Source organism: Lactuca sativa, chromosome 1 (genome assembly GCF_002870075.4).
Source record: "Lactuca sativa cultivar Salinas chromosome 1, Lsat_Salinas_v11, whole genome shotgun sequence".
NCBI lineage: Eukaryota > Viridiplantae > Streptophyta > Magnoliopsida > Asterales > Asteraceae > Lactuca > Lactuca sativa.
This window is the reverse complement of record NC_056623.2, coordinates 76506866-76518332: the sequence shown is the minus strand read 5'-3', so window position 1 is coordinate 76518332 and position 11467 is coordinate 76506866. Positions and strand designations below refer to the sequence as shown.

At 31.1% G+C, this 11467-nt stretch overlaps 1 long non-coding RNA gene across 2 annotated transcripts; it reads left to right on the top strand.

Annotated features, from left to right (window-relative positions):
* The first annotated feature begins 8858 nt into the window (after nt 1-8858).
* On the top strand, nt 8859-9499 carry LOC128126580 (uncharacterized). Of its 2 annotated transcripts, none has more exons than XR_008224559.1 (2): nt 8859-9143; nt 9324-9499. It is a non-coding gene; the product is annotated as an uncharacterized LOC128126580 (long non-coding RNA). The 2 variants fall into 2 exon arrangements; XR_008224548.1 differs by having other exon boundaries at nt 9304-9499.
* Nucleotides 9500-11467: the final 1968 nt, after the last annotated feature.

The window sequence follows — 11467 nt, the reverse complement described above, 5'->3', positions numbered from 1 at the left end:
AAATCACTTCTTTATAATGATCAAGAGCCTAGAAATATTCGTATGAAATTGATTTAGAAATTAATTTTGGGTTGTCCCTATTTTGGGACTGATTTTTTGAATATTTTATCTCATTTAGGACGTGAATGCGTATTGCATGATTGTTTGTATAAGAAAGATTCGATTGTCATTTTCTCCTTGCTCCTCGAGTATATATTTCTATATATACATGGGAGCTAAAGGGAAATGTTTTCGAATTTTTCCTAAGCAAACAATCATGCAATATGCATTTACATATGAGGTAAGGTATTCAAAAAGTGCGTTTAGAAGCCTACCCTTGTGAATACTCTATCCATTATATCCAATTTTTACTTCTCAAGGATATATTTCTTTATATACTTGTGAACACTCTATCCATTTCGTCCGTTTTTTTACTTCTAGTAGAGTAAACCTTAAACTCTATGTTATGTTTTATAGAACAAGTACAATTTAACTTTTTATTAACTAAATAGAAACAAAGTAGTCACATATTCACTATGTATACAATGTAATTTGTTTAAAGAAACATTAATTACAATCAATAAGGGTTAGATAAGAGAGAACAACAGAAGTTCTACCAAATTCTGAGATGCTTTAAGAACTTTATGAAGATTGCTGAGAAACATGTCAACTATGAAGGCAAAGTGCCTTGTCGGAGAAAAACGTGTGTTAATATGTACCGACAGGTGGTTTATGCCCACATACATGATTGTGGGTTTCTAGAACTGTATACTACATGGGATCATCACAGTGAGAAAAGTATTGCTTCAGATGTAAGCTAAAATTCGACTCCAAGAATAAACACTCCAACAACTAATGAGATTTTTTATGTAATTAATGATGTTATTGTAGAACAAAACACAAAAGAAGAAAAAATAAAGGAGGAGGGACGAGGTATAGACTTGGAATTTGATTCCTTGTTCGAGGAGCTCAATACCGAGTTATACCCTTATTGTACTAAGATGTCTTCCCTAAACTTTTTGGCAAATTTTTTTGCATATTAAAGTAATCAATATATGGACAGAAAATTCGTTTAACCAACTTATAGAGTTATTAAGAGCGACTTTCCCAAAGAGCAAGATTACAGTCTAACACTATGGAACATAGAAGAAGTTAAGAAATATAAGTTTAGGATATCAATTCATCCACGCTTGCAAAAATGAGTGTGCTTTGTTTTGGAAGGAGAATGATTCCATGTAGAATTGCCCGATTTGTAACAAGAGTAGATGGGTGGACGTAGCCAAAAAGGGGAAGAAAGTACCACAAAACGTTTTGTGGTACTTTCCTTTGACTCCAAGGCTTGGAAGAACGTATAACTTCAAATTCATGGCTAAATATTTGAGTTGGCATAATATTGTACGCTCAGTGGATGTTATGATGCGTCATCCAATTGATGGGAAGTCATGGGAAGATTTTTGTCAGCGATATCTAGAGTTTGCCAAAGAACCTAGAAATGTCTATCTAGGTTTGGGTATAGACGACTTTAATCTATTCCGCAACTTTTTAATAGTAATTATAGTACTTGTCTGGTTATATTGACAACCAACAAAACACCACCATGGATATGTATGTAAGTGTCTTCTTTCATCCTAACTTTGTTGATTCCTGGCCCTAGATAACCCTCAAAGGATATTTATGTTTTCTTTAGCCATTTGGTGGATGGTTTGAAATGTTATGGGCCGAAGGATTCCAAATGAGAGATGCATTAACCAACATTCTATTCAGTATGTGTGGGATGTTGCTATGGAATATCAATGATTTCCTAGCATGTAGCAGTTTGTCTGGATGGAGTGATCAAGCTTATTTAACATGCCCTACTTGTAACAAAGACATATCTTGCATTCATGTTACCAATAAGATGTATTATGTTGGTCACAGACGATTCTTGCGTATAAACCATAGATGGAAGCAAAGTCTATTGTTTAATGGTTAGCCTGATACAAAACCACATCCAAGATGATTCAATATAATTGGTCCTGTCTCGTCCTAAAACATAATCTAGATGTTATACATGTGGAGAATATTGTGAGTGAGAGTGTGTTGAATAATGTATTGATGAGCATAAAACCAAATTCACAAAAGGAGCAAGAGAGGACTTGAAAAAATAGGCATTCAGCCAGATCAATGGCCAAAATAGAAAGTCAAGAAGAAGAAGAAGAAGAAGAAGAAGAAGAAGAAGAAGAAGAAGAAGAAGAAGAAGAAGAAGAAGAAGAAGAAGAAGACAGACAACAACAACAACAACAACAAAAACAAGTAGAAGAAAGAAATACTACCACATGCTTCTGTTGGAAATAGTGTCCAGGTTCATTAACTAGTTGGTAATATTTCTTAATAACAGGGTCCCTTTAGGTTGGCCACATAACACAAATAGCATTAAGAAAATGGAGAAAATAAGTTATTAATCTTTTAAGGAATTAATAAATTAATTTGAAATTATTTTGGTAATTAATTTTTATAGTTTTAATTAATTAAATGGATTGAATATTAATTAAATCCTTGAGATTAATTGGAATATTTTAGAACCACCTAGAGAAAGGAGGTGGATGATTTATGCTTATCATGATAAGCATATAAGGCATAAGGATAAGATAGATTTTGAATAAGGTAAAAATTATCCTTTAGGAATTTGAATTGCTTAAGGATTAATGAGCCGCTTATAAATAGGGAGTTAAGGATCAAATCCTAGATGATGTTTTCTATATAATTTCATTATCCCTTCTCTCATCCCTCACCATGGACGAAATTTATAATCCCACTCTAGGGTTATTGAATTTTTGAACTAACCCGAATTGGGGCTTATTCCTTGTTTGCTTCTGGAGTCTTGGGTCTGACTACATTAGAGGAGTTCTCCTTTGGGATCTTCATCCTTTGCAAAGATGCCCATTACATGATCTAAGGATCAAGAGGTATTTAATATATCCTTCTTTTACTTTGATAATAAAGTACGTTGCTAAGTCTAGTAAAAATGTGACTCATGTGTTACCCTTGAAAACATACATATTGTTTATATATTGATGATGGAGCATGTGTGGTCCCTCCTTCCTTAAAACTCACTAATTACAAGGTCTAAAAGCAGTAATTCAATATATAAGGGACCGAAATGTAAATAATATTTGGACTGAGTGTTACAATATATATATATATATATATATATATATATATATATATATATATATATATATATATATATATATATATATATATTGTCAAGTGTTTACTGTTTACGATTTTTAAAAGTATGATATTAGACGTAGTCAATAGTTATCACCACATTAGATTCAAAAACTGAAAAGTTACTTAATAAAATTTTTTAGTAACTAGAATAGTTAATTTACTAATTTATATAATACCAGACGAGAAAAGTGCCCTATATCGTTACTAGTCATTGACTACTACAACTGAAAATTAAAACAAAGTTGGTAATATATCATTACCAATTTATACCAACCAAAATTGTTGGTAGCCAAACAAGTTGATAACAAGTATAATTGGTACGTTAGTGGCAACAAAACATTTATACCAACTATAGTTGTTATGGTATACGGTTTGAGTAAAAATCAACTGGTACCATACCATGTTCAACCCTAACTAGGTTTTGCCGACGATATTTACCGACGACTTGTCATCGGCATAGAGTTAAAATATGTGGTTGTTGTATTTAGTTAAGGCCACAAGGCGTTTGATGTGCATATATTCCGATCCACGTGCATGTGTCAAATGGTTTGACCTTTAAAGGGAATGCATAAATTAAGCAGCATCTAGTGTTGAAACTTTAAAAGATTTGTCCAAAAGTGTATGTAACAAGTTTGATATGCATGCAAAAATAGAAGTCAAACTTTTGGGCTCGAAATGTCAAATCGAAATGGGTATAAATTTCGTGGGAATATAAAGTCCACTAGTACAAAAAGGAAAGGGAAGCAGCCAAACTAGATAATAGAAACTCAAAGGTGCACGGTTAACCTATTATGTGTGCTGATAAAATATATTACCCTTAGAAATATTTTCGAAATGGATATAAATTTCGTCAGAATATAAAGTCCCAAGAACCAAGGACTTTCCTTTTTTTAGATTGAACAAATGTCTATAATACCATTACAAACATTTTTTAACTATTTAATTATATCCTTTTTATGTAGAATCCTAATTAATCACTCAATTGTATTTTTTTAATCTAAAGGCTAGGATTTTGTTATACATTGGCACAATTAATAGATGTCATATATATATATATATATATATATATATATATATATATATATATATATATATATATATATATATATATATATATATATATATATATATATATATATATATATATATATATATATATATATATATATATATATATATATATATATATAGGGAAAAGTGAATATACCCTTAAGGGTATATAAGTTAGGTACCCAATTAGTCAAAACTACGTAGTTTTGTTAAATTGTTTAATTTTCTGAAAATAAAAAAAGAATAATTTCCTTAAAAATAATCCACGTTTCCTTATTCCTGAAAATCCAAATCCGATTACTCCTTTTTCATAATTCGACTACACCAATTCACGGAACAAAAAAATGACGATTTCACAGCAGGAAAAATAACTGTGATTTCATACAATCGCAAACGACTACATGATACCGGCCAAATCACAATTCGGATTAAAAAAAATCTTTGAATTCACGAAATCGGGTGCATCGATCATACAACTTCCATGATCATCGTATTGTTATGAGGTTTTTATTATACCGAATTCACAGCAGGAAAGTCGATTGCAAACAGTGATCAAAATTAACATTAATCGTTATTCACATAAAAAAACCATTCACGGTAAAAAAATTCGCAACAGCCAAGTCGATTTCATCCCTATTGCAGTTCACAGTTCCTAACCAGGTCGGTCAATTTCCTTAATTTTTAAGTTTATTAGGTTTATTTTGGAGCACCCATTAATTTTCTTCTAAATCACAGTAAAAAGAAGCTGCAATTCATGAAATTGGGTTATAGGTGTTGTAGTTTACTTGCTATATTCCTCGAATCACAATTAACGGAAAAACTAAAAAGTTTCAATTCAAGAATTTGGATTCGATCAAACAGTATAGTCTCCAAAACGTTTTTTTTTTTTTTTTTTTTTTTTTTTTTTTTTTTTTTTTTTTTTTGGAATTGCATACAATAAGTACTTCCAAGTAATTTTTTCTGAAACGTATTTTTTGAAGTTTTCTTATTTTAATATTGACATTATTGTTTATGGTGTTCTCCATTAGCTGTTGAATCTGCATTTGTTCCTGGATTTTATTATTGACATTGTTGTTTCTAGAGGTAGACATTGCGGTTGGTTGACGATTTTTCTAAAAATGTAAAATATTCAATGTATTTGATATATTTTTTTTAGTTTTGCGTTGTTGGTTGTTAATATATTGTTTACGTATAATGTTTGAATATGCATCGTTGTCTATTACAGGCCATAATGAGTGAAGTCGAAGCAACTAATCAAGCTATAGAACCATATATAACCGGAGATATTGACACAAATGATTATGTGGAAGCAACATATGATAATGAAAAAATAAATAATATCGGCTTGAATATTTAAGTCTCTGAGAAAATAAATTACTTCACTAAAATTCTCATTTCAAAACAAGTTTGTACCTGGAAAATATCCAAAACAGAGCCCACTTCCAAAGTCATAATACATAAACCACATGGCTTTTTTTTTTTTTTTGGATTTTTCACAAACATTTGTTTTTATGTATCGAACATGAAAATCAGCCCATTGATGATGTCGTGGATGAGCTTATAATTTTGTAAGTAAAAAACACATCTTTTTATAGAAACTATCAAGAATAACAAACAAAGCTAGTCATATAAATTTCTTGTACCTGCCTAGATGAGGAGACACCAATACCAACTGCACAAAACATGATCTCTGCTTTAATATCTTCATTACTGAAACTAATCAAGTGTGAAATCAATGTACTATATTATGTTGAATAACCATCTTTATATATAAGCATTAAACTGACAATAAAAGGCAGATATAGGAAAGAACTATGTTGGAGAAACAACCATCTTTTATACATGTTTTTATGGTATCAATCAATCAATCAGCCAAATTACTAACAAATCCCAAGAAGAATCCGTAGAAGGATGTAATATAATACTTAATCTTGGAGGTTAATGCACTGATTTGTTGTGTTCATCAAGTTCATACAGAGAGGAAACTGGTTGGATACCTTTGGACTTTATTTCTGCAAATAGATCTCCAGCTTCTTCAATTTGGTTTGATTTGTGTCTGCATCAATGATTGTGGTTTAGATGACCGAATTTGAAGCGATTCCCTTTTCTCCATTTCTAATTGAATGATTAGGGCTTTTTTTCTTTACCTCCAAGCATCACATACCTAAAAGAACATAAAGTTATACAAGAAATATAGGATCTTAGTTGAAGTAGAGAAGAAATCGACTTTCCTGCTGTGAAATCGTAGTTTTTTTGTTCCGTGAATTGGTGTAGTCGAATTCGAAAAAGGAGTAATCGGATTTGGATTTTCAGGAATAAGGAAACGTGGATTATTTTTAAGGAAATTATTCTTTTTTTATTTTCAGAAAATTAAACAATTTAACAAAATTACGTAGTTTTGACTAATTGAATTCTCGCATTACCTCATATTCATTCACAACAAATAGGTACCATCAATTATGGAAAGTTTAGCCTTTTCTCAAGCCAAAAAAAAAAAAAAAAAGTTTAGTGGAATACTAATTTTGTTACAAAATTATCATCTACGTTGTCTGGTATTTGTAGAGAAACTATTCATTATGTTACATATCTGTAGTATTTGGAACATGGGACTATGATAGAGCACGCAATTGAAATAAAGAATGGTTGCAACTTGGCCCAAATATGTTGAATTTTGACAATATATATACTATAGATCCTTCAAAATTGTGAGGAAAATTTGTGATAACTTTACAAAGTATTTAACAAATAAGACATGCATCTTATATATGGTAATACGATTGTGGCGTTAAATTTGTTCATCTTTGGAGAGTATCAATAGTCGTCCATTATGCCTAGAAGGCTACTTTGATGCTAATGTCAATTGAATATTAATGTTGCTAAATTGTTTTCATTAATTATTATTTTGAAATAATTTATATATAATTGATTATTATTAAAAATTATTAAATTATATAAGAATTTAATATTAGATTATATCATACATGTATATATTTACTACAATCATATTTAGAAGGAGCTAGCCATGTATGATGTCAAAGCAAATAGGAGAAGCATGACGAAGGAGATCTTGAATAGTCATCCAATTCGATGTGTTAATACTTGTAGAATGATGAGAGTATGGGATGCAAGGAAATTCATTTAAAACATAAATAATTGGAGAAATATCATTTAATACTTTAATTATGAAATGTGTTATATATTTGTGGTATATTGAAAACATTTCTTCTACACCCCATTTATATCATTTTATATTTCATAACTAATTTTATCAGCTAGTTTTTATTAAATATTATTTTTCATCGATTCGGTTATTAGCTAGTTAATGTAAAATCGAAATGAAACTATGAAACACTCTGCTAGTGTGGTTGTGGATGCATATTTTGTCTTTTTTTGCTTTAATATATGTTTTGTATGTTACTTTTCTTTTCTCGTCATTCTCGTCAATTAGTTATATGCTATATGGAATAGAAGATAAAGCATCTTGTTATTAAAAAAAATGATTATATGACAAATGGTACCTAAATATGATAAAATTTCGCAGTATTTAATATGTAGTTTTTTGTTTGGCAGGAATTTTAAAACTGTGCATGGAATGGATTAAAGATCTTAAGTGCGATGTGTATTCTCAAGAGGATTGTTATGATTACTATGATTGGTGTTAGGTGGTATTTTCCTTTGGTTGGAGATATTCTCTATTTGCTAATTAACAATGTGGGTGTGTTTTTGGTTCTTGTAATGCTAAACTATTTTCCGGACTTTCCGCCACTAGAATTGACAAACCAAGAACAATTTACAACTTTAATTTGATGTTGGAAAAGTTTTTTTAATTTGTATCGATGGTATCTCTATGACGTTATATAGTAAAATTTCAGCAAAATGCTTGTGCAATTGAGTACGGATGAAACACCAATTGTTGGAGGGACTATATAGAAAGATTGAGGATATACAATTGTTTATTTATTAGATATTTGATTGGAAGAAAATTGAAATCTTCTCAATTTGATTAATTAACATTTTAATTTCGAAATTTGAATGATGATAGAATACTCTGATTGCAAGTTACCCAATCTGCATGCAAGTTTGTTCCAAATCAGGGGCGACATGGATACATATCTAGCTACGATGAGTCAAAATTTGAGCCAGAAATATATCATCAAATTCTTTCACATGCATAATAATAAATAGGGCATATAAATGCGCAATATACTAGTAGCAGAAGTTATATAACAAACTATGAACTTCATATTTAGCAGCACTGTTGACATAAATGAGATCAATGGCGGACAAAAGAATATGTTTGTGGGCTTCATTAATCAGATAGTTGAAGTCAACTCCCCATGCAAATATGGGCCATCGATTGAACAAACTTTATTCCTTTTAATTGCCGTTTTCAACCTCTTTCCCTCATATAGATATAGAGAATAGGGTTCATTAATTCATTTGGTCTAGCAAGGATATATTCTCCTACGTATGGTTTATACGGTAGAAAGTTGAAAAGAAGAAACGAAAAAGATAGAGCAACAATTATGCCGTTTCATTTTCCATTCAATTATCGTTGGCTATAAATAGGCAATATTGCTGAAACGAGTAATGCACATCAAATTTGATAAGAGAATATGAAGAGAGGTTCTTACATGGAGAGAAGAGTACCCTTGTTTGGTAGCCAAGGATGACTTGCCTAAAAATACCTCAATTAGGTGTTGGAAAGTAACACCTTATTTGGTTCATCAGGCAGTCACTCCATGGCTAACTTGACAGACTCTTCTTGCTCATGCTAGATCATCTCTTCTACTGTTCAATCAGGAACCCATGCATACTCATAAAGCAAGAATATATAGTCATTACATTGTTACTAACGGCAAACACAATAGTCTAATGTTGTGTCTACTGAAAAATATTAGGTACATTTCACAAACGCAAGAAAGAACAATGTGCATTCGTTAATTTGTGTACTACAACATTCTACATTGAAAAATCTACAAATTATATATTAACATTGTATACTTCCGTTGATTTGTTTATATACTTTTCTTGTTATAGCATTCTAATTTGAAAAAATAGTTTTAACTTTTTTTGCATAGGCATGGGATGCCAAAAGGTTACAACTAAAGCCTTATGTGTTTTGGAGAACTAGTGGAGGGGAACATAATTACAAGCTATACATAGGACGCATGGTTGGTCACATTTTGATTTGATGTTTGCCAGAATAGAATTTTCTGCATGCTGAACAAATAATAAAAATGTGTGTTTGTCGGTTTGTTTTATTGTTGTCTTTGAATGTATTTTTTCTTAACCTCGTCAATATATCCAATGGATGTTTCGTTGTTCTCGAATGATATATGGTTCATTGTAATATAGATCTTTTTGTAAAAAACAAATGCATATACATTAATTAATTAGATTGTTAAATCGTTCTGATTTAACATATAGCATTTACTGATGGAATTACCTTGAGGTGTTTAACTAGAAGTTGCATGACTTCAAGCAAAAACGGCACATCTAAATTAAGCAGTAGGAAATTCAGAACAACAAGCTAACGAATTAGTGCATATTATCAGATCATGTAAGACAACCAGATACTTGTACTTGCTTGAAATATGATGGCTTTTAGTTAAGGCTAGAAGGCGTTTATAGAGGACCGTGAAGTGCATATATTCCGATCCATGTGCATGTGTCAAATGGTTTTACTTTACTTTAAAAAGCATGCATAAAACATCATGTGACAACTTTGACATGCATGTAGAAATAGAAGTAAAACTTTAGTCTGGAAATGTCAAATCAAAAAGGGTATAAATTTCGTGGGAATATAAGTCCAATACAGAAAAGAAAAAGAAAAAAAAACAATGACAAAGGATAATAGGAACTCAAAGGTGTTCAATAAATCTATTATGTATGTTATGATACATATTTACAAGTTTTATACCATTTAAATACATTAGCAAAGCGCTAAGCAAACATTGGTGTTTAAAAGGACTTTATTAGTGGTCAAGACCACCGGCTACTAAAATAACAAAGTACTCAGGAAGGATGTGAAGATCTCCTAAATGATGACTTTGTTTGTAAATCGGTGGATGAATCACTTCTCACTTTTGGAGGAAGAATAGAAAGTCGATTTCTTCCTGGAAGGAGGCCAAGAGATGGTAGTCTGTTGGTTGTTGATCAACGCCATTGACTCGGTTAAAAATAACCTAAAACACCACTAAATAACTAAAGAGGGTAAGGGTCAAATTGTAGTTCGTGTTAATCAGTGTTAATCAAGTAAATGAAATGAAATCAGAGTTTGTAATGAATCTAGAACACAAAATGTAAAATAATCCGTTTGGCTCAATAAAACAAAACTTCTAAAAGATACAAGAGTGTTTGTAGAGTAAAGAACACTAGAGCTCAAAAGTCATTATATCTCTAGTACCTATCCATATTTATAGGAATGACAGAAGTTAACAAAAAAATACATAAGGGCAAAATCTAATACACTTCTGTTGAAATAGTGTCTAAGACTGCAACTATATTAGGCAAGTGTTTGACCCGGTTGTGCATGGTCCTTTTGGGTTGTCTTCACCATAGCAACTTGATAGGATGATTTATTACGAGAGAGTAAATATTATTAATATATTATGAGAATAATATAATGAATAATATATTGTTATTTGATTAATATAAGTCATAGAATTAATTAGAATTAATTTGGTGACTTAAAGAGATTAATTAAATAAAGGGGTATAAACTGTCAATTATTTGATAGTTAAGCTTTAGACTGTAAATCCTTATGGATATGCTAGGGACGGATTCTAGAAGCTAGGATAGCTTCAAAATCGTCCAAGGCTTATCTATGGAAAGGATATGGATAGCCTTAAGAGAAGATTATCCAATTAGGGTTTAGGTTGTAACCCTTAAGGAGTCTACAAGTATAAATAGACCCCATGGCATAAGGAAATCGGCACCTCTCCTAAAAGTAAGAGAACCCTGGCTGATTTCCTCCTCTCTCCTCTCTCCTAAATCATCTTCCTTGCTATTGGTGTTTGTAAGCCATTAGAGGAGTGACATTTGTGACTCTAGAAGCTCCAAGACCTCAAGATCAACAAGGAACTCAAACGTATGATTCTAGATTTGTTTCAATGTTGTTATTTAACCTAATTAGTCATTAGAAGTCTTGGATTCAAAGCATGTTTATTAGAAAGCCTAGATCCAAGCATTAGGGTTTTGCATGCGCACATAGGAAAGTTCT